The sequence below is a fragment of the Malaclemys terrapin genome, chromosome 2, assembly GCF_027887155.1.
Source record: "Malaclemys terrapin pileata isolate rMalTer1 chromosome 2, rMalTer1.hap1, whole genome shotgun sequence".
Classification (NCBI taxonomy): Eukaryota; Metazoa; Chordata; order Testudines; family Emydidae; genus Malaclemys; species Malaclemys terrapin.
In genome coordinates this window covers 42,095,404-42,103,704 of record NC_071506.1, presented here as the reverse complement: position 1 = coordinate 42,103,704, position 8,301 = coordinate 42,095,404, and positions in this window count along the sequence as shown.

The following is an 8,301-nucleotide window of genomic DNA, read 5'->3' as shown; positions in this document are numbered from 1 at the left end:
TGCTGAAGGAACGGGTTTTTCCATCGCTATAGTAAATCCATGCCCTTGGGGTGGTAGGTACGTTGATGGAAGAATTCTTCTGTTGAGCTTTGTAGCTTGGTGACCTAAGTTTTGGGTGTTGGCCATGCCTAATTTGCATAATTACTGTTACTGCATGTGCAAGTAGGTATGTAAGTGGCCCTGTATCCAGTCTGCATGAGCATTTGTCCTAATGGTGCATACAGATGTGTGCGCATTTTTGGTATCCAGCTCCAGACATCTGTCCATTTGAAAATCTGGCCCAAAATACGGGCTTGACAGGAATGTGATATAAATGCCTCGGTTTAATGCTTTCTATAGTAATTAACATACATGATTAGAACTTGACCCTAGTATCTAAAGAGCTGAAAAAAAAATCACCTTATTGGGTGAACTCTGAAGCATTCTCATGGCAGTATTTGCCCGGAGCTATGTCCCAATATACGTCACAGAACAAGAACTGAACAGCTTTCCTTGTTGTCAGATACTGTACGTTACTTATATTTTCTCTTCTGCTGAAGGAATTAAGATTGAAAAATGGATTTCTTTAACATTTCTGAAACGAATCAAACATTTTACTATGACTTACTGTCACGTCATTGCCCTGTTTAAATGAAATCAAGGCCTGCTCCAGCTTACACTGAAATCAATGGGAATCTGTCCCCTGACTTCACTGTTTGATTGATTGGGCCTTTAAAACTTGGGAAAGGAGAGCCCTGGCAGCAGCCATTCTCTGTGTGCCCACCTCACAGTACATCCCAACAGCAGTGCTTCAGGTTCCCCCATACCAACCTCTCCTCCTGTGTCCAACCTGTCATACAGGCACAGCACGGTATTTTAACCAGGAATAGCTGTGAAGTAAGAGGAAGATTTTCCAAGACAGAAAAGACTGAAAGTCAATGGAATTTAGGTTCCTAATTCCCATTTGGGCTTTTGAAATCTCCCCTTAACTGAACAAAGATAAAATGGTGGCAATTTAACTGATCTATTAATTTCCAGACATTTTTCCTTCCTTCTTATTACTCTAATGTTGTTTGAAGGCTCCAAACTGTGATTATTTGTCCTTTAAAAAAATTCTGAGCTCAGACTGGACTTCAACAGTCTGGGAAAAGCTCAGAATATGTTGCAATGCAGTCTTTGAGGAAGTTAAGCTGGTTTCGGAATGAATCTAAACGATTGAAAAATCTTGTTTTCTAACAGTTTGGCTAAACTCTTACCAGAGAAATATATCCTCCCCTTTAGAAGGAGGAAGTATATTCTACTAAGTAGGCCACAGGGTTGGAAGTCAGGAGATGCTGCATTGCATCTTTCAAATATTTTCAAAAGACGCATGCACGTTTTCATAGAAATGCAAAGAATTTTTCATAGAAATGATTTCAGTTTAAGATATTAAATAGAGCTATTGTATAACAAATAGATTTGTGAATGTATTTGTGAGTAAATGGTTTGACTTCAGTTCACTGCTATTCAGAGAGTCATATTATTCATTATGCATGAGCACTTACATTCATAGAATCATAGAACTGGAAGGGACCTCGAGCGGTCACCTAGTCCAGTCCCCTGCACTCAAGGCAGGACTAGGTATTATCTAGACCAGTGGTTCTCAAATTTTTGTACTGATGACCTCTTTCGCATAGCAAGCCTCTGAGTGCGACCCCCCCCTGCCCCCTTATAAATTAAAAGAATTTTTTAATATATTTAACACCATTATAAATGTTGGAGACAAAGAAGGTTTGGAGTGGAGGCTGACAGCTCAGGATCCTTCATGTAATAGCCTCACGACCCCCCCCGAGGGGTCCCGACCCCCAGTTTGAGGAAGCAGACTCAGGGAACGTGTTGACATTTGTAATAATGGCCACGTTGCTGATGCTGGCTTTAGAGTCAAAGCCAGAGTTTCATGCAAGGTGAGCTACAACTCCTCTCTTCCCTCAATGCTGAGGGATGGGGGGCATAGATCAGTGTTCACGCTGCATTCCCCTTAGGTACCCGGCCCAAACTGAGGAAGCTAATGATTCAACCAGTGGACCAAATTCAGTGATGAATCCTGGTCAAGTGCCACCCGAGGCACAGTTGTGCATATGCTAAGAAGAAGCGGTGAATGCGGTTCTCTTCCAAAAACAAGAGAGCAGGGCAGGCTGGGAAATGTAGTGCCTAATGCAGCCCTGTTGTAGTCCTAGGCTGGGACAGAGTATGGTGGGAATGTAAAAAACCTGTCCTTCCCACAGAGGAGAGACACCTGGAAAGAAGTAGCCTATTTACATGTTAATGGCCTCTCCTGGAAGCTGTAGGTGAGTGAACCCATTTCTTTGTTTGTTTGGGTCTTTTTTCTTGGCAGTGGGTTCGTGGCAGATGTCTCTGATGAGGGTCTGAAACAATTTTTTAAAAACTATGGCTACACTCTACTGCTTTTTTCACTGAAATGAAATAAAGCCCTGGCAGAGAGAGGTTTTTTTTTTTTTTCTGTTTGTAACCTTCATTGTCACCCTGCTGTTTTGTTTGAACTGCTACAGGCCTAAGTTAATAATGTCTTTGATTCAATGAATACCACTTAACCGGCTATAAAATGTAATATGCAATCAAAAATAAGTATTCATACTGCACTCTCAGGTAATAGCCAATGGAAAAGAAGAAAATCCATTTGGGCTTCAGGCGAAGGGTGACAAATGTATTCTAAGGTCAGGGCTGAATTCTGAGTCTAATTATGGCTTGCGGACCAAGGCTACTGTTAGGGCCATATACAGGGCCGGCTCCAGGCACCCGTGCAGCAAGCAGGTGCTTGGGGCGGCCAATGGGAAGGGGTGGCACCTCCGGCTCTTCAGCGGCGGGTCCCTCAGTCCCTCTCGGAGGATAGGACCTGCTGACGAATTGCCGCCTAAGAATGAAGCAGCAGCGGTCGAGCTCCCGCCAATCGCGGCTTCTTTTTTTTTTTTTTTCTGTTGGAGCCCGCCCTGTCCATATACAACGTTTGATCTAGAATGAGTCTCCTGCTGAAGGGAGTGGGAAGGGAATTTTCACAAAGAGCAGGGATAAAATATGGTCCTTATGGAGTAGTGATGGAAGTTTTAAATATGGAAGTTACTACTGTATTTAGCATCAGTCACTGGGGAAAAGATGATGCAGGACTCTTTCAGGGGCTTCTTCTGCCCCTGGTTTGTCTGGGTGTCCATGTAACTGTGAATACAAATTAAGAATGCAATGGTAAGCACATTTTGCATAGGCAATTTCCAGACTAAGTCTGTTTTTCCGTTCTTTTTAAAGAAAATTTGACACTTCAAAAAGTCATTGAGATAAATGAGGACAGTTCACATTTCTCTTAAAACCACTGTTTCAGATTACTCAAGACAGTGCTAGATTAGTTCACATCCAGAAAGTATACTTTGCAACTCTATAGAACAGTGTGTTTTTGGTTTTTAATCTCTCTCTGCAGAATCATGGTTAGGTTTCTTGATCTGTTAGTAGTACCTTTCTTTTCATCTCACTTTATAGATTCATTAGAAGTAGATGAAAAATGTAATTCAGTCCTTCCTTACTAGAATAGAACTGGAACTCCACAGACACATTTAGCATGAAGAAAAGAGAGGGTAAGAAATGTTTTAGCTCTAGCACATGTGGGAAAATGTAACTACTACAGTGCTTTAAAAGATTCTTTCAAAAGTGTTTATAGAACCCCAAGCACCGTGCAAGCTTGGCTCTGAAGATGGCAAGAAGGCATAACGAAGATACGAAGCCATTTTTTGATGGGGCAACAGAAAGAAATAGACTGTAATCACTTCATATAAATAAAATGATGAATTCCATGGATGTTACATTTTGTTAACTGTTATGTGTTTACTTACAAGGAAAAGAGCACATATAAATTGAATGGCACCTTATTGTGCTGTTGTAGATGGATTCTCCAAGATGTACATACATGTACACATATTTCTAAAGGAAACTGTACACTAAGGAGCAGCCAATTAAACTGGAAAGAATACTTTGAAAGCTCTCATCTATCACTTGTAAATAAGATTCCTCTTTGATTAAAAGCATGTAGGAAAAGAAACTTCTGTAACAGCTAGGTGCCACTAGAGGGGGACAGAGCACCACACCAACCAGGCATGGGTTACATGTGCATCTTCTTAAGTCAGTGGAGGTCCATCAAGGATAAACCTAGACCACTGTCCCTATTCTACAGATGGAGAAACAGGCAGAGATTTATGGAATTATAGTCTGGACAAACTTGTCCCAGTACTTAAAAGTATTCCATTACTTAATGTAGCCCCCAAACACTTACTTATTGTTGTAAACTGGCACAACTCCACTGGAGTAATGGAGAGGGACTAGCTTGCACCCTCTGTGAATTTGTCCCCATATCTTCACATTTAATGGTTTACCAAGGAACCTGAAATGAGTTCTGAGACAACTGTTAGTCGGAGTGTATCGACTAGGAGTCCAGTTCAACGTCAATCTAGCAAACATGCATCTGAGAAGATGACAGTGTCAGGATTTTATATAAATATCTTGCCCATTCAAATAATGTAGATCTTTCCAACCTGCCTTTTGCTATCTTATTGCAATAACTCTTAGTGTTGCAGACAGTCATGCCTCATGTCTAACAGCTGTAGTCATTCTAGTCAATTTGATCAACTTTAAAATGTAATATTCAAACCTGCCCTTTACCAAAAGCTCAGCTGTATTATGCATTCTGCTAGAGGGAGATAAATATCAATAATGTGAAACAAATTTGAGATAGGAAATGTAGCTAGTTTTGCACTGATGTTGAAGATAAGAACCAAATTATGCCCTTACTTCAATGCAAACACATTTACTTCCATACTTGCTTTATAGACAAAATCTTCTTCAGTAGGGTTTTGTTTGTGCACCTGCAGACAGCATTTGCCCCTCTGTTACAGTAACTTAGTATGTTGGAGACCTTACTAAATACAATCCATTTGTGCTTTTAGATCACGTACATGATGCTGCATGGCATAAGAGCTCAGATTATTGCATTCTAAAAAAACCCTGGCTTTCAGATTCTGCCCTTCAATTAGTCTGACTTCCACATAACTTCTCAAACAACTTTCTAAATTGTTTTCTATATGAATTAATGCAACTTCATTATTGGTGCTAAATTCTGGCCTTTTTGTTGTCTCTTTAAGACATACCCTATTTCTATCTATTGTCCACACAGTGTCTGAATGTCTTATTGCATATTATGAGTTCCTAAATTACACAGCCCCTTTCCACCCAATCCCAGAACAAATACTACATAATCTACTGATTGATTGTGCTGTGAGTGATGATTAATCTGGGGGGTGGGGAGATGTAAATTCTGTGAGACAGCAGAGAAAGAAAACTGAATTATTTTCTTATGTTGAAGATGGTAAAGGAAGAGGTGTATGTTTCTTTGATTTATAGGGGCTGCAGGGATTGGATGACACACTTGTAATTTCTCTATATCAGGAAGCAAAGCTAAGAAGCCTTGGTGAGTTTTAATTTAAAATGTCATGTTTAGTTTTGGAAACGGATTCTCCTTTTCTTGAAAAGTATGTATCAAGCTGTTTTTATAAAGTGACCTAAACACAAGACTGAACAGGAGGTATTCTGCTCAATGCAATTCTGCCCTCTGTAGTGTGGATTGTGTAATTTTTCACATTCAGAATTCTATTCATGTTAAAACCCACTATTCTTTAACTTGACTAAACACAGCTCACCAACATATACTGTATTGTCTTTTCTAATGCTACTTGTGACTGCTGACAGCACACTGTAATATAATATAGAAACCTGTGGGAAAAGTTACACATTTCTGATTTAGTAAGCGTTTTTTTCCCTGTTCAGAGTGAAATTCACTTCACCCACAAAGCAGGGACTGTTGCTTTTCTGTGATTGTACAGCACCCAGCACAATGGGCCCTCAAGCCTGACTGGGACTTCTGGGCACTACCATAACGTAAACATTTAAAACTACTACTTTTATGAGGGTGAACTGCATCTTTATATGTTGAGGAAACAAAATGTGTCACAAACCAAAGCCAGGGCATGGGGAGTCAGTGTGGCATCTTTCTGCCACTCAGACAGCATATTAGGGCCACTGGATTTTGGTAGCAGCAGATGCAGTGATCCCTTTCCTGAAAAATAATTCTCTGATGGCCTAGAGACCCTTGTGATGGGTTATATAACTCCCACACTAGGTAACATAGGGTTGAAGAACTCTGCCCTGCCACACCTGTGAAAGATGTCAGACTTAGAAAAGCAAACACATCACAGGTGGGGGCAGACTAAGAGGAGAGCAGGCTTTTATACTTCAATACCTGGAGAAGGGCAAGAGCATCTTGAGTAACTGCTGCCTTGAGGGCCCCCTCCTTGAAGGAAGGGAAGGCCTGATGCTAAACCACCATTGTGGCACTATTATTCGAGACAAGCTGTTGCTCCAACTTGGCTCACGAGCTCACTAGGAGCCCTACTGTGCCTGTGGGACAGTTCACTTGTGTTTACTGACAACCCGGGAAGGGCATGATATCTGGGACTCAGCTGGAGGGCTGTTTCTTATGACTGCAGTAGTGTGGTGGAAGGCCTGGATACTGCAGACCAGAGACTGAGTGCGTGCAAAGGCCCCATTTTGGTTCCTGTGGGTGCCTCTGAAGAGGAACTTAGTGATACATGTCCCTTTATGCTGTACAAAGAAGCCCTGGCTTCACAACGGCTTTGACTATAGTCTCTCTGCCTAGGCACTGGAGAGGTCCTTTGCCCAAAGATGTTTTAATCTGAGAACAGTGGGTCAAATTCTGCTCTAACTGCATGCAACCTCCATGTCTTCAGGGGAGCTATATAGATGTAACGATAGAATGTGCCCAATGTCTTTGGCTAACGCATGTACTATTTATAAACCACTACTAATTTAATAGGTTCTGCTTTTACTAACTTTGCAGGATAAGATGCAGAATGCAATGTGACTATGATTATTTTATACAGATGCTGTCCTCTTCTCCCTCCCACTTGGGCAGCAGTCTGTAGATTATAACTAGGAACTGGCCTCTTGTATCACAATCTTACCAGATAATTTTCTAGATGTTTATTTAACATCCTCTCCCACAGAAATAATTTGAGGCAGCATTTTACTTTTATAGGGCTCCGTTTGATAGGAAGAGCACAGCAGGGCTTATTTTACAAGTTGCAGGCTGCCTTCTGATGTGCTGATTTCCCCCAATCTGCTAAATTAATATCCAATAGTCTTTTAACATTTTTCAAAGCCATTTAGTTCAAAACCCTCAAAAGCAGGACAATGTTATCTGTGCTGGGGAGTGATCTCAACAAAACAGAAGTTCTATGCTTTCTACTTGTCTTTTCCAGAGGTATAAGTAGTAACATTTCTTTCTTCCAAAGCAACAATTGAGAGAAGACAAAGGTCACACTTATATTAGTCAGTGTTTCTCTGTAATACAGCTATTTAACAAAATACAAAATGGGAGACTGAGTGAATGACATTTTTAAATGAGTAACTTTTTATATCCTCTGGTTATAAACTCCACCCAGAAAGAAGCTAAATTTGGGAAAGACCAAACCACATGAAGCATGGTCCCTTTCTTGGTTTTATATCTAGATCGGAGGGGAGCAGCTTCCTCTGAGAAGAAGGGTAACTTTGCAGGGGAGAAACAACTCCTATGTAGGATGCTGAAAATAACCTATGCTTAGAGCTATGTTCTACCTTGGATTATTTCCACAGGTCTGATGCTAAGATTCATTACATCAGTCTATAAGAAGATCCTTGGCTATTGTTCTGTTATCTGTTTCATGCATTGTGTTTCCAATGGAAGCACACATGCTGTACACCAGTTCTCTGTTTGTTTTAAATAAAGCACTTTTCCAGACCTGGGGGATTTAGGTATTGGCCTGCACTTTACAGTTGAGATTAGGTGCTTTACATGGAGATATTAACAAAAAACTGGGATATATGAAGTATCTTAAGACTGCACATGGATTGGACTGTCACTCTTCAAGAATTACCACTCCAGCCTAATAGTTTGAGCATCCTCCCCCTTCAAAGAGAACTAAGAATTCGTTTTTTAAACTGCAGATGTAGTAACTATTCCCAAATCTAAAACTACATGAAATGTTGTAACTGTAAATAAAAGCAGTTATACAAATCAAAATGCAATAACACTGTTTTTGTAAATACTGTACCTACATTTCACTTGTGATGAGCTCTTATATCTGACATTCTAACCAAGGCCACAGACAAGTAGTTAGACTCCTTGAGGAAGAAACTATGAATGGTAGGATTCTTTCATTTGTGTATTCAGGC